Source organism: Rhipicephalus microplus, chromosome 5 (genome assembly GCF_043290135.1).
Source record: "Rhipicephalus microplus isolate Deutch F79 chromosome 5, USDA_Rmic, whole genome shotgun sequence".
Lineage (NCBI taxonomy): Eukaryota > Metazoa > Arthropoda > Arachnida > Ixodida > Ixodidae > Rhipicephalus > Rhipicephalus microplus.
Window position 1 is genome coordinate 97,529,423 of NC_134704.1, and position 16,353 is coordinate 97,545,775.

The 16,353-nt window shown below is 46.4% G+C and overlaps 1 pseudogene; it reads left to right on the top strand.

Annotated features, from left to right (window-relative positions):
- The first annotated feature begins 5,545 nt into the window (after positions 1–5,545).
- Positions 5,546–14,997, top strand: LOC119173778 (putative phosphorylase b kinase regulatory subunit alpha; annotated as a pseudogene).
- The last annotated feature ends 1,356 nt before the right edge of the window (positions 14,998–16,353 follow it).

The window sequence follows — 16,353 nt, forward strand, 5'->3', positions numbered from 1 at the left end:
AGAGACACCACGCCGGACCTTACATTCATAAAGAATATATCCAACCCTCATTGGACCAACACTAACGTAAATCTAGGCAGCGATCACTACATTGTATGCACAATTTTACAAGCAGGTCCACGTAAAAAGAAAGGTAGAAAAATAATGTTAACCGAGTGGGACACCTTTCGTAAGATAAGAGAGGACGATGCTACAGAGACCATCGAAGATATACAGAAGTGGACAGACACACTCCAGCGTAGCGGGCAGAAAGCCACCAAACATGTTCCCGAAGAGGCAGGAATGGAAGAAATGGACAGCAAGCTCTTACACATGTGGGAGGCAAAACGCAGCCTGCAAGAGCGCTGGAAAGGTCAAAAGCACAACCGGCGTCTAAGAAAGAGAATCGTCGCGCTCGACAGAGACATAGAAGACTACGCAAATAGGCTGTCCCAGCAGCAGTGGGCAGGCATGTGCACTTTAATGAACAGGCAGTTCGGAATGTCCAAAACTTGGAACATTCTCCGAGGCCTCCTTGATCCAGAAGGCACGAAAACAACACAAAGACAAAACCTGCAATGGATACTACACAGCTACGCAGGTACAGAAGCAGAGCTCTTACGCGAGCTACGCCAGACATACGTAGGAGATGCCACAAAGGCGCGACTCCCAGAGTACGAAGGGAAGGATAACGTCGACCTCGACGCCTCCATAACAGAGGCAGAGATTCGATACGAACTCGGACGACTCAATCCGAAGTCCGCCCCGGGTCCCGACGGGATAACAAATAAAACACTTCGCAACTTAGATGACGAATCCGTCACTGCTCTCACAAAGTACATAAACGAATGCTGGGAGAAGGGCGCCATACCCCAGCAATGGAAAACAGCCAAAATCATATTAATACCCAAGCCGGGCAAAAAGCCGCTCATCGGAAATCTCAGGCACATTTCATTGACGTCCTGCATTGGAAAGCTCATGGAAAAAGTAATTTTAACGCGTCTCGTCAGATACATGGACGACAACGAGCTATACCCACACACCATGATCGGCTTTCGACCAAGACTCTCGACGCAAGACGTCATGTTGCAGCTAAAGAATCAAATCATAGACGCCGAAACGCACACCCTGGATACAAAAGCCATTCTGGGCCTTGACCTGCAGAAGGCATTTGATAACGTCACCCACGAGGCCATATTGCGCAACTTGCAAAACCTACACGTAGGTCGGAGAGTGTACGATTACATAAAAGATTTTCTCACCAACCGTAAAGCTACAATCATGGCCGGGGAAGCGGAATCCGAAGAATTCGTTCTAGGCAACAAGGGAACACCACAAGGTTCGGTGCTTTCCCCTTTCCTATTCAACGTGGCGATGCTTGGTTTACCCTCAGAGCTGGAACGCGTCGAAGGGCTCCAGCACAGTATCTATGCGGATGACATCACCCTATGGGTGACGGGCGGGAGCGACGGTCACATAGAAGAGATTTTACAACAAGCAGTAAATACGGTAGAGCGATACGTGGAGAACAATGGCCTAAAATGCTCTCCTCAAAAATCGGAGTTATTACTCTACAGACCTACAAGCAGAGGTCGCAAGCGCATTCACGAACGACACAACATCACAATCTTAGCAGGAGGTTACCCAATACCTCAGGTACAACACATAAGAGTTCTGGGACTCCGAATATCCGAGAACGGACATAACGGGGAAGCAATAAAGTTCCTGGATAACAACACCCAACAAACCATTCGAATGATTCGAGGAATCGCCAACAAAAACTACGGCGTGAAAGAACGCAACTTAGTGCAGCTCATCCAAGCCTTCGTCGTCAGCCGCATAGTGTATGTGACCCCATACCTCAAGTTGCAAGTGGCGGAAAAACAAAAGATAGAATGCATAATTAAAAAGGCATATAAGCAAGCTCTCGGATTACCGATCACCACGTCTAACGAAAAGTTCGAAGCGTTAGGAATGCATAACACGCTAGACGAACTTATTGAGGCTCATATGATAGCGCAATATGAACGACTCGCGCAAAGCAACACGGGAAGACACATCCTGCACAAACTTGCAATAACGTACGCTGGCCAAAGCGGCAATAAATACGATATCCCAAAAGAAACCAGAGAGCGCATCATAATACCTCCGTTACCCAGAAACATGCACCCCGAACATCACCGGGAGCGGAGGAATGCAAGAGCGAGAGCACTGCACAAGAAGTTTCAACATGACGCGGACGTGGTATATGTAGATGCAGCCGAATATACAGACGGTCGACACATGGCAATAGTCGCTTCAAATCAAACGGGCCACCTGCTTGCTAGCGGCACCATTAAAACAGGAAATTCGGAAATCGCTGAAGAAACGGCCATAGCGCTGACGCTTGCGTCCACAAGGGCCAGCGTCGTAATCAGTGATTCTAAAACCGCGATTCATAACTTCGCTAACGGAAGGGTCTCGAAAGAGGCGTTAAGAATCTTAAATAACTTTCGCGGAGAGCGCGACGTTTATGTTATATGGACGCCCGCCCACTCCTCCCTCCCGGGCAATGAAACCGCACACACCCTAGCTCGAGAGTTAGCGAGCCGAGCAGGGGCAGAAATGACGCGGAGCCCGCGTGCGGAGAGAGACCGCATGTTCAGTTACAACGAAATTACCAAGCACTACAGATTAGGGAGGCAGCATTACCCGCCACCACACTCCTCATTAAATAAGCAGCAGGCGACAGCGTGGCGCCTATTACAAACAAACACGTTCCCAAACCCAATCGCTTATAATCATTGTTACCCGGACCTCTACTCAGACAGATGTAAACACTGCAATCAGCGGGCGGACCTCAAACACATTATCTGGGCTTGCCCCAACATCGTGAAGGGGCCAAACACATACATGAATACGGAGCAGTGGGAGACCGCGCTGCTAAGCTCAAGCATCGAGGACCAACTACAGGTCATCAGGCAAGCCGAAGATGCCGCTAGGGCCCAAGGACTCCTAGCTGCCATCTAAGGGAGGGGAGTCAACTCCTCTAACACTTGCCGTTTCAATAAAAGTTGTTTCTCTCTCTCTCTACAGCAGCTTCACGTTGGGAGTGTCAAGCCTGAACGAATAGTCGAGCTGGGCGGCCAGCCTTGTTCTCTTGGTTTTAGGGACGAAGCATGTTAGGGTCAAGCGTTGTCCGTCCGATGTCCATTGTCCTGGCTTGCACGCGCTGGTAGCGCTGGCCTCGAGCACGCTGATCGTAGGTAGAAGAGGAGAACGATGATCGTGGGTGCGCTCGTGGCACTCTCTGTTTTATTCGCTGCGGCTCCCCAATAGCTAAAACACGTGCTCGCTGCGTTTTAGAGATAAAAATAGAGATAGAAAGAAAGACAAAAGAAAGAGAAAAAGAGAGAAAGGAAACAGAAAAAACAAAGAAACGAAGCACAAAAAAAGAAGGAAAGAAAGACAGAAAAATAAAAAAAGAAAGAAAGAAAGAAAATGAAAGAAAGAAAGCAAAAAAGAAAAAGAAAGAAATGGGGTTAACGATCCCCTGGGCCTTCAGCCACTCGCCATCATTCACTTCGTGAATATGCTGCGCATTTTTTTCTCTCGTTTCTTCTTCCTTCACTTTCTTCTTCTTTTCTCTTTGTTTTTTTTCTTTCGACCTTTGTCTATGTTTGTTTAGTTTTTCTTTCTCTCTCTCTCTCTACTTCTTCCTCGCTCTTTCTATCTTTTTCTCTTCCTTCCTTTATTTCTACCTCTCTCTATTTATCACTTCCTTTTTCTATCTCGTTCTCCTTTTTCATCTTGCGCTTCTTTTTTATTTCTTGTTTTTGTCTGTTTATTACTGTCTTTCTTTCTTTATATCTCTCCTTCTTGCCTTAGTTTATATCTGCCCCGCCGCGGTGGGCTAGTGGCTAAAGTACTCGGCTGCTGACCCGCAGGTCGCGGGTTCAAATCCCGGCTGCGGCGGCTGCATTTCCGATGGAGGCGGAAATGTTGTAGGCCCGTGTGCTCAGATTTGGGTGCACGTTAAAGAACCCCAGGTGGTCGAAATTTCCGGAGCCCTCCACTACGGCGTCTCTCATAATCATATGGTGGTTTTGGGACGTTAAACCCCACAAATCAATCAATCAATTAGTTTATATCTCTCCCTCTTTCTGTATGCACGTGTTCTCTCACCCATCAGACTTGTTTCATCATCCCCCATCTTTAGACCGATTGGCGCACGTGTTGTGGAAACGAAGCCGATGAAGCGAAAGAAGAGAGCGCGTGCTTGTTCGTTATGATGATGATAGTTTTCTGTCGACTCAGCATGGCGTAACGAAAAGCTTCAACACTCCACGGCCTTGGTGATGACAGCGACGGCCTTGCTGATGGACCGTGCTAGCTGCCATCACCAAGGCCATTCAGAGGTATCTGTCCTGCCTCTGTGATCCTGCAGAAACCACAGCACAATTAAAAAAATGGCAGCATATTCACGGGGTGAATGATGGCGAGTGGGGCGAAGCATCCGTCTGTCCATCCGTTCTTGCTTCCGTCCGTCCATGCGTCCGCCCGTGTGACTGTCCGTGCGTCCATCTGCCCGTCCGTGCGTGCGTCTGTTCATGCGTCCACACGTCCATCCACGCGTCCGTCCCTGCGTTCATCCATGCAGCTTGTGTCCGTCCATGCATCTGTGTGTTCGTTCGTCCACCTAGTCAGCACTCCAAGTACCACCATCTCACATCTTTTCATCATATATTCCGCATATAGAAGCCCCGCCATCCAGCGGACATTCCAAGGACTAAACGAGAGGTGGCACACGCACACTTTCTTACGGCTTGCGCTTCGTGTCTACTTCCCACCTTTAACCACCTCGAGATCATGGTATATACTAGTTCACTGTATTTACGGCACTGCGGCCCAACGCTCCCTAAACCTTTCTAAAACCAAGGAGGTTACGCCCAGCGAGTATAACGTAGCAAGCCTTTCTTGTCAGATAGTGCTCGATGTACATGCCAATGGCTGTTAATGGGGAATGAGAGAGAGGAGAATTCGGCTTTTAGCTAACGTGCACGCAACGAATTTTTTATTGCTCAACAACGCACAGGAGAAATCTCCCACCGGCACCACCTTGCAAGTCAAAACGTTAGACTGGTTACACACTGCGACTACGAGTACAAGGGACGAACGGGTGCCACTTTAAGGAGCTTCGCCCCTAAAATCAGGCAACGCGAGAAATCATAGAAGAGTTTGCTGACAGCAAGAATGAAAGAAAATGTGGCAGTGTTGCATTGGTCGCTTTGTCCAATAAAGAGCGTGAGTATCAGAGCATATCTTGCGCATTTAAGGTGGTAACGCGTGAAGCTGCAGATATAAGAGAGCACCTCGAAGTGTGATGGTGCGCAAGTGCTCGTGTTTGTTGTCTTTCAGTGAAAAACGAGTTGACGCATACCGCCCGTCCTGTGCATTTGTGTTTGCGTCTGGTTTTTGCACTACGAAAATGAATACAAATGACTTAAACTAACTAATCCGCATTACAGCCTCGGCTGATCCAAAAACCGTGCCGAAAACTACCGAAACCGAAAACCACTCATTTGGTCAAACCAGTACGGCAGAAAGCCTAGCCTAGCCCGGCCATTCAAGTCAGCTGGTCGAGCCGGCCGAGCAGATCCGCTCGTCGCTTTGTCTCTCCGCGCGTGTCATGGTAGTGATTTGGACGGACATGACTATGAAGCTTGCCGTGTTTGCTTACAGCACGTACTGCACGATACGTGACAGCTCCTCGAACTGCAGTTTATGTCAAGCGTACAAGTTGCCGCATGATTACAAGTAGTCAAAGGTAAGCTGGCTTCTTTACGCTGAGAGGTGTGTACTTTCGCTCAACTACAGGCTTTGAATGCCGCTCACTGTTCAAACACATCGTGGTTAAGTGCCGTGGAAATAGCTGCGTAGATATAAGCCTTATGTAGACGTTTCAATGTACTTGAGGCTGTCGCCTGAAAGTGCGTTTATTCGTGCGCTGCATATCGAGCTGCTTCCGTGATTATGCGTCGCCAGTCCTCTCCTGATTGAGCAATCATAGAGACTATTTCCGCAGATAGCTGAGCATGAAGGGTTCGTTGACTTGCGCTTTGTGCCTGTCAAGTTGGGCTACCGAAATTCTGATTTTCACCCCAGCATTATTTTTGTTACCGGTTGCTTTGTTGAACTGTCCGTTGGAAATGCCCGCATGTAAGCGCACTTCATGCTGTTTTTACGTGCATGTGACCACTTGATAAGGCATCAAGGTTCACACCGCGACCGCTTCTTTCCCGCCAGAATTCTTCTCGTTTATTACCTATTACCATCGAAACGGAAGTCGGATGACTCTATCATGTGGTGTTTTCTAGTTTCACAAGCTTGTTTCCTGATTATTTTTACGGATACTGCAGCATGTTTGTTTCTGTTCATTTATGTGGCGTTGTAGAAGTGAATGTCACTCTGCCGTTGGCAGTGGGTATGTCTAAACACATTTTATACACTCTGGTAGTTAATGTAGATAAGGTATGCGCATCGGTACGTCGGAACAACCCGAGCATGCTCCCGGAAAAAAATGCAACTGTAATAAAATGTATGCTGTGTCTAAAGGCACGTTGTACGTACCCGAATCGGAGAGAGTAAAGATACGTTGGAGGTACCCGTAACCGGGAGTCTCAAGATACGCCGGACGTCGCGCTTTCTCGTGAGCTTGCACTTTAATTGACTCTCGCTCAGCCCGTCCGTCGTTTGCTCGCACGATTGACCGCGTGGACCCGCGGAAGCGCGGAGCAGGGAGTCTAAATACTTATCGGACATTGCACTTTCTAGACTGCTGAAGTTTGATTATATACAGCTATTCACTTGATTAGAAAAATTGAAAGCGAGCTCCTGCGCGGTGGTTAGTTTGAGAGACGGTCGCAGTTGCGGTCTCAAAGAGCATCCAATGAGGCGCGACACCTTGGCACCCAGAATGGCTTCCATGCAAACTCAGCTGGCTACATGGGCACACAAAACACACGAGTACCGCTTACGCAATTTCTTGCACTGAGGCTCTAAGTGCTGCTATGACGCCCCCCCCCCCCCAAAAATGCACTGTCGAGGCAAACTTCCGTGCGAGTTTGCTTATCTTTCTGTTCAAAAAGCCTAAGAGAGAACGCTTGCAAAGGATAGTGGCAGCTAACACAAACTTGTGGTGCGATGGCGGTTCGTCATTTACAAGAAAACTTGAAACGCGTTTCGCGTATGGTGAGGAGATGACATGACATGACATGCACTTCAATATCGATTTCATCTATGTTCTAAGTCATATTATTCATTCCAACCGCAACCCCGCTGATCAACCACGCCATGCTCAGTTTTCCATTGTCATCGGCAGTGCTCGCCCTTCTCATAGGTTTCTGTCGGTCTTATGCATCGGCAGACTCGTACAAAGGCTCCTTCATTCATATATGTGCAAAAACTGGTACACGGTACCCACCCTGCGAATTCGTGCCTCCCAATACATCGTGACTGCCGACGTACTCGCAGCTTTTGGGATTCGCTTTGGTCCGATGCGTCTTTAGACTCTGGGTTTCCCATACGTGCACAGCGTAAAATGAAAGATCGGTTATTTGTAACGTATAGCGCAAATACTGAGAAACGTGTACTTGTGTTTTCTGTGAACATTTTGAGCTGAGTTGGCGTGTCAACTTTGTCTTAGCATCTCACTAACTAGAAATGATGTTGACTCATGTATTAACGCAGGGTAGAAGAGTTTCAAAAAATGAAAACGAGGCATCAGGTCGTGTGAATTGTGTGGTGCCAGGCACCACACAATGCGAACTGTGTAACAAGTGGGTCGTTGTATGCTTGCAACTCATTACAAGAGGCTCAGCCATAATTCATCAGTTGCAGCATCAATAAAGTGCATATTTTGTCTTGCAGGGGTGTAGCGGGTACCTTACTTCTCTGCATAATGAGGAATAATGGCATAGTCAATGCTTCCCAACTTGACAAAAATTATGGCATAGCAATTACCTTGCAAGTGTACTTGTATTAGTAGCCCCAAAATAGTTTACAACGGGCTGTAGAAACGCCGCTCTTCGAGATTTTGTTGTGACTGTGGTGCACTTTTCCATGCTGTCCTGTTGCTTTTCGCTTGTGGGACAGTCAGCTCTTCAAAATAACAAGGAAACAGTGCTGTATTCCAAATTATTATGTCAGTAGTGCTTTGAGTTACCAGTCTCAAGCTCGTCCGAGTGATCAACAGATGCTCGTTCTATCGTCTTCCTGCCCATAGTATAGAGAAGAGTCCTTACTTGTACTTCGTCTGTTTTGTCGTGTAGCCCAGGCGCGAATCTGTAGTCGTCAAATTCGTCCATCCAGGAGGGCCAGTTCGCTGCGTTCTGAAAGTCGAAGGGCTTAGGAGGCTTGATTTCCGCCATTCTGAAGAGTTGTCGCTGATACGGCTTGTTCTGGTAAACGCAGCTGCCCGTCATTCGCTTGTTGATGGGGCCGTTGAAGCGCTTCTTGGCTACTTCGGAATCACTTCTGACACCATGTCAAGCTCGTCCAAGTGATTGATAGACGTTCGTTCTATCGTCACCAAGAAAATAAGCCCTTTTAAATGTTTCGTCAAGAAATCTATAGTCTGAATGATCACATAACTTCAGTGATAACCAGATGATAGAAACAAAGATAGCACGTGCCTCGGCACTTGTCATGGGAACAGGTGGCCACAATATGTTGCAGGATGATGTCACAATCAGTGTCAAAGCACTCGTCCAGAAAATCATTAAGTCCATGTGCTCAGATTTGGGTGCACGTTAAAAACATCAGGAATTCAAAATGTTGGGAGCCCTCCACCGTGGCGTCTCTCATAATCAAATGGTGGTTTTGGGACGTTAAACCCCACATATCAAGCATCATAAAATCATTTACACCCACTAATGGAAAAACAAAAAGATGCCTAGCCATGTTTAGTTCAACTATGTTTTAATGTCATGGACGTATTTACAAACCATAGGTACAAAAAGTGATGCATTGTGTATGTTTTTGTGGGCATATTCTCAAACAATCTCTCAATATTCGGCATGCCTATAGAGTTTTTCTTGATTCTTGTCCTTAGATGATTTGATTATTGCCACTTTGCCATTCAAAGAAATGTCACTTGAAGTTGGCCCACCTGGCTTGTGTATTGAAGGTTATGGCCTTGCAGTACAAAAATTTGCTACATCAGTAATGTGTGGAGTTGCTGAACTGACACTGTTCTTGCCCATTAAAGTTAGAAACACGTATGACTTTTAATGCAAAATTTGCAGGTCTCTTCTGTGCATGAATGAATCTCTTGATGTAAAAGTGGTCCTATGGTTTCTCGGGAAAAATGTCATCCAATGAGTTCAACACACTTCAGTTCTTCACAACACGATAGGTCTTACGTGAAGCTTTCGTTGCCTGTATACCACCTGTCTGTTACACACACAGAATTCTCCGTAAATTTGAAATATTCGATGATGGAATAGATCTTGTCTGCAAGTGCATTACTAAGATGCTCGATTGCGTGGGTGTACATGAACGCATAGACAGATAGAACAACCCCCTTAACCAACTTCCGTAGTTCAAGTCTAGTGCATCGATGCAGTCCGGACAAGTCACATGACAAAGAAAAATTATAAAAAATTGCATACTGTGTTAGCTGTCACTTAAGGTGGAAGTTGTACACCTGAAAGAGTAACCCATGCAGTATTACCATATTCACTCTGCCTCAGTTCTGTAGTAGCAATGAAACAAAAACGGCAGCGGTCTTAAAGTTCTGTTTTCATTGCATCTTCCTTAGGAATGGTCAATGGTTTAAATTCTGCGGTTGTATTGTTTTGCAGTCATGGCTGAAGATGTTCATGAAGCATGTTCATTGCTAAAGTAGTTGTGGCTTGCTATTTGATTTCTGGATTGCCAAACCTTCTATTACATCATTCCCGCTATGTGTGGAATGTGTATTATATTTTTATATCAGGCAGGATAGAATCCATGAAGTGGCTGTGAAGAAGTGGGCACAGCCTTTTTGTGGCACCTGGATTGTGGAAGTCGAACACTTTAGCACGATTTTGGATCAACTGCTGAAGCACACTTGTGCCATGCAGCAGTCATGTGACTAGTACTGCATTTCGTTGTGCACTAATTGAACTGTTTTTTGTGACCATTGGAAGCTTAAAATGACATTAAAGAGCAAAAAGATTTTTTATGCATTAGTAAAGCACGATTTCACAATCTCAAAAGCATCCCTATTACATCAGCTAGATGCTTGGTAAGTGAGAACATGCATGAAACGAAGCAAAATGGAGAGGTGAGCGAGCTGGTACTGATTCATTACAGTGTAAATTTAGCGCAAGAAAAAATGAGGACGAGAAAGTGAACACCAGAAGCGCTTAGTCACAACTGGAAGCTTGCCTTTTGTTTCGCCCACGATGCGCATGAGTGGCATTTAGTCGAGCGTCAAGTTTAGATGCTATATATTTTAGTTCTTACCTTTTGTTTCTCCCTCATTGCGCATGCATGGGATTTAGTCGAGCCTCAAGTTTAGATGCTATATATTTTGGGTCTTTCCTTTTGTTTCACCCACAATGCGCATACGTGGGGTTTAGTCGAGCCTCAAGTTTAGGTGCTTTATATTTTCGGTTCAAGCAATAAGCTTTCAGTTGTGAGTAAGCGCTTGTGGTGTTCACTTTCTTGTCCTTGTCTTTTTTTTTTTGCATTACAATTTCGTAATGAGCATGAAAAAAAAATACGGGTGGAGACCCCACCTTGAAATTCCTGCACCAAACAGCGTGATGTCATATAAATTTTGAAGGAGTCCACTGGGCCGTACATAGCTTCTAATCGATAAAGATGAAGTGCATTGTCATATGTGGGTAACATAGACCTAGAATACGAAGTTTAAGAAAATTTCATCAAGCCAATGTCTAGAAAATACCGAAAATACGTTTTGAAATTTCCGATGCCATGTGCAGAATTTTTGGTGTGAAATTTAGAAATGAGACTTCAGCCTTGATTTTGTCCTCTAATAACATACTTATGGTAGTGAAACATATGGCATTCGAGTTCTCAGAGTGCAGTTTAGCAATCCAAACTAAGTCATTGTTTCTTCTTAGTGTCCTTTTAATGTAAAGCACAGCATCCCCATTAAAGTTCAATACAGGTGCAGTTAGGACAGAAGATGCTGGTCTTGAGAAGATGACAAAGATCTCAGCATATTCACGAAGTAAATGATGATGAGTGGGGCGAAGCGTTCGTCTGCACTTCTGCCCATGCGTGAACCGTCCGTCCATGTATCAAACAGACAGACAAATGACGGATGGGCGCGGCTGGCGGATGATTCACGGTTTGCCGATAAAACCCTCCGAAGCTTCGCCCCAATCATTATCATTCACTTCGTGGGTATGCTGTGGGGTGGTTACTATATACATGCCTACATGCAAGTGACAGTTGACCTACGCCTTAAGGAGCTTTGCCCCCGAAAACAGATAGCAAACTGGTTTCTTCAATTTTTACTTGTCATCCTTTTTTTCTCTTCTATAAATGCATGAAAGAAATATATTCCAGCGGTCAGCTCTGTGCTGGCATGGATTTAAGTGGTGCTGTTATGGCCTGTTTCTATATTTCATGCCTGTGAATTTACTGTGGAGAATCGGAAAAAAGGAAGGCCGGGAAGTTAACCAAATATTTGCATCTGGTTTGCTACCCAGCACTGGCGATGGAGAATAGGGGCAAGAAAGAGAGTGTAGAGAGAGAGAGGAAAAAAAGGAGAAAAAAACGCACATGCACTCGGAAGCTTTTTTGAACAGTTGTAGCCAGAATGCGGTTCCTGTGTGCGTTTTTACTGTGGAGTGTACATAAATCAGCAGAAGTGCTAGCGGCTCAGCATGCAGGCCTATTGGTATAAGCTATATTTATAGAAAGCACAAGCGGCTACTTCATAACTAGGTGTAAAACTGCATTCTAGATCGCCAACTTGCTTTATATTTCCAGGCCTGAACTATAAATATGAGGAGCAGGAGCTATTCTGGCGTCCGCCTGGACTATTACCATCGCCTGCTGTACCGCACCATCCTGAACTATCAGGATCCCGTCACTGGGCTGATTCCGTCGCAGAAATACGAGAACCATGCATGGGTGCGTGACAACGTCTACTGCGTGGTCTCAGTTTGGGGACTGTCCATGGCCTACAAGAAAAATGCGGAGCTCGACGAAGATTGTGCCAAGGGGTACGAACTGGAGCAAAGCTGCGTCAAGCTTATGCGCGGTCTGCTCATGGCCATGATGAAGCAGAAAGACAAGGTTGAGCGCTTCAAGGAGAGCCAAAGCCCCGCAGACAGCCTTCATGCCAAGTACAGCTCTGTGGCAGGTAGAACCTGTGTCAGCGATGGGGAGTGGGGTCACTTACAGTTAGATGCTACATATGTGTACCTTCTGGTGCTGGCGCAAATGACAGCATCTGGACTCCAGATTGTGTTCAGCCTCGATGAGGTGGCGTTTGTACAGAACCTGGTGTTTTACATAGAGAACGCTTATTGCATTCCGGACTATGGCATATGGGAACGGGGTGATAAGACAAGCCACGGACTTCCAGAGCTGAATGCCAGCTGGGTGGGGGCTGCCAAGGCTGCCTTGGAGGCCTTGAATGAACTAGACTTGTTCGGCGGGAGAGGGGGACCACCTTCGGTCATCGACGTGCTTCCAGATGAGGCCCAGAAGTGTGACGCAGTTCTTAACTCAATGTTGCCACGAGAGTCAAGTTCTAAAGAAGTGGGTGCAGCGTTGCTAACTGTGATTGGTTTCCCAGCATTTTCCATCACTGACCCAGAACTAATTGAGACAACACGCCTGGCTATTATCGAAAAATTGCAGGGCCACTATGGCTGCAAGAGGTTTCTTCGGGGTGGCTACAAGACTGCGAGAGAAGATTCTAGGAGGTTGCACTACGAACCCTGGGAACTGAAAGCATTTGACAACATCGAGTGCGAATGGCCTCTTTTTTTTCTGCTACATGATCATAGATGCCTGCTTTCGGGGTGATAGTGGTATGGTGGATGAGTATGCTGGAAAGTTGGAACAGCTTATGATAAGGACCGAGGAAGGTCTCAGGCACATACCCGAGATGTACGGTGTACCAGCAGACAAAGTGCATCTAGAGTCTGAGACTCCCGACAGCCAGGCCAGGGTGCCAGTTGGGCAGGTCCCATACCTGTGGTCTCAGTCTCTGTTCATACTGGGTCGTCTTTTGCAGGAAAGGTTTCTTGCACCTGGTGAATTGGACCCATTGAATCGTCGCCTGTGCTCCTTGAAACGGCCAGAAGTGGTAGTTCAGGTCGTTTTGCTGGCCGAAGAATCTAGCCTTCAGGAAAAGCTCTCGGCTATCTGTGAAGATATTCAAACTGTGAGTGAAGTGTGCCCTTTTGAAGTGCAGCCAGCTCGTGTGTTGGGGGAACTTTATTCTTATCTAGGCCGAAACGAAAAGCTTGGTCTCAAGGGTCGTCCAACCAAAGATGTGGGCCTGCTGGCCACTAGCAAGGTCTACTTGCTCCAGGATCGACTGTTTGTCTTCTCACCGCAGAACTTAGACAGTGAGGAATTCCACTTGGTGAATGATGTGGACCTTTTTGCAGACACCATTTGTTCAAACATTTCTGTGCTGCGATCGCACTGGAACATCCTTGGACGACCAACGATGGTTGTGACACTTCAGCAAAGACAGCTGGTGAATGGAAAGGTCCCACTTAGCCTGCGCCAGACAATAAAAAAATTGTCTAGCGGCTACCTAAATGGCACAAGAGTCTGTTTAGGCAAGCTCGGCGATTTTATCGGCACCTCCTGCATTGCTAGTCTTGACTTCTTGAGGGACTATGAAAATGGCCACCCTGACAGCTTGCCAACAGAAGTGCGAGAATACCTTGACCGCGAAATGCGGCGCACTTGGCTCAATCGTCCCGGGGCCATCATGCACGATCCTTTGCGAATGGGCATTCCAAGTGCTCGGTCCCGAAAATCTGGAATCGCAGGTCTTCTGAAGCGCTCGCGCTCGATCACCAGTCGAGATGGTTTCGACCCGAAGTTCAACACGTTCATGCCATCATACCCCACTACAACTTCCATCACACCTCACCGTACGTCTCTCGAAGAGCAAGTTCCACTCCGAGCAATGTCAGAGTTGCATCTCGACCACGTTGCCGAGTGGGAGTTGCTGACAACCCTACGCGAGACTGATTCGCTCGAGGAGCAAGGGGACATTCTCCACTATCTCTCTGTTCACAAGGGTCTCAACTGGGACACAGGACTTGGCCAGCCTCACTCGGTGGTGACGGTCAAGGACCTCTTTCAGGACTTCTACGGACGGACCTGCCGGGAACACAAGTGGGGGCTGGTGCGACACTTTGCGAGCTGCCTCGGAAAGCAAGTCGAAGATCTTGCCAAGTCTGTGACCGATCTGCTGGTGCGCCAGAAGCAGGTTACGGTCGGCATGCCTCCGCACCACGAGGAGGTCATCAACCGGCCGTTGTCAACCAAGCAGCTGCGAATCATCATCGAGCGTGCCCACAGGAACGACCAAAGCACGGCCATGCTAACGCAGGAGCTGCTTGCCTATTTGGCCATGTTCATACGCACCGACCCGCACCTGTTCACCGAGATGCTGAGCCTGCGCGTTGGCCTCATCATTCAGGTCATGGCTGCAGAGCTGGCACGTGCCGCAAAGTGCTCGGCACACGACACGGCCGACCTGCTCCTCAACCTCAGCCCCTTTGAGATGAAGTCACTCCTGCAGAATATCTTGAGTGGCCGAGAGCTGGCAGCTGTGAAGAGCATAACGGCAGTGAGTCCAGGAAGCTTCGCCGCCAAGTGCAGTGTTGTAGATACCTTTGTTCATGGAGACGATGAAGACGATTCACAGGTAACAATAAACACCACTATCATGTTAAACATTGTTTCTCTGTTGTAAGTACAGAAGTGCACTTAAGAGAAGAGCCTACATTACTGGAATATAGGAGAAAGCAGCACAAACAACAGGAGAACAATCGAGAGTAGCAAAACACAGGGCTAACAGTTACTTTTGTTGTACGCTTGTTCAGCAGGTAGCGTAGCTGTGCTTTAAGAATACGAACTCTGTATTGAAATATTTGTGAGTTGATGCTCGCCACTATATTATGCAGGTTACTAACAAGAATGTTCAGCATTTAACATTCTAAAATCTTATTATGAATATGAGAGACAATTATGACAGACACAATATGATTGAGAAATTTGATCGCCTAGAGTTTCTTGAGATGCAACTAAATCTAAATATACGGGCTTCAGGTTTTCCGCCTTCGTAGGTAATGTGGTGGCTGCGGCCGGAATCTGATCACGCAACCTTAGTCAGCATTGAAGCTCCATAACCACTGTAGTACCAATGTGGTGGTTTATGCAGGGTTGAGATGCTTTTCACTAGAGCTGTGCAAACAACAAAACTTTGAGTGAGAGGCAAACTCGAGTTTTGAAAGTGTGAGTGCGGATGGAATTGACCATTTTCTAAATATTTCTGAATATCTTTGTAATACTTCTATGCAGAACTGCAGGAAAAAGCTTGGGTGAAGAGGATTCTTAAAAATATTCTTATGAGGTAGTAACATGAAAGTGTTTTTTTTTGGCTAAGTTGACCAAGTGCTGGTGGTGTGGTGTTTGACAGTTGCCTTGAAGGTTTTGCCCAAGCACTGTGACAAAGATGAAAAATGCACGGACGGGAAATTGTTGTCTGACGGTTGCTGGATAAAAAACATCCTTGGCCACTGGATAAAAAACAACCTGATTTTTTATTCAGCGGCCTTGGTTGTCTTATCAAGAATGAGATTGTGGAGAGGCCGAATTGTATTTATGTACCTGACCGAGTGCGACAAAGTGTAGTAGACAATACTTTACTCATGAAAGGCATATACATGCTATTTCTTCAGCCTCTCCTCTTTCACCTTCTGTGGAAGCCCGACCGGTGTGGCGGACAAGAGTGCTAAAAATCTTGGGCGTTTGATTTTTCAGACTTCCTGCCCGAAATTTCACGTCCAAAACAACAATATTTAACCACACTTCTGCCAGATGTATCATCTCCATGTTGTAACCAGCATTTTCTCGTGTCGATAATTCTTTAAAAAACTAACAGAGCCTGAAAAACAGCTTTGCCGCATTACATATGTGTTGTCGGGTGAAGCATAACGAAAATTTGAAAGGGCCACTGTATATCGAACGTACAGTGTACTTGTCATTGGGAAGTTTCAATAGTTCAAATAGTGAAAATTTCAGTGTGAATCGAATGGAATAGCATAAGTTATTCAAAAAATATTCACTAATTCGTACAGCTCTTGTTTACATCTTAAAGGGCCCCTTACCAGG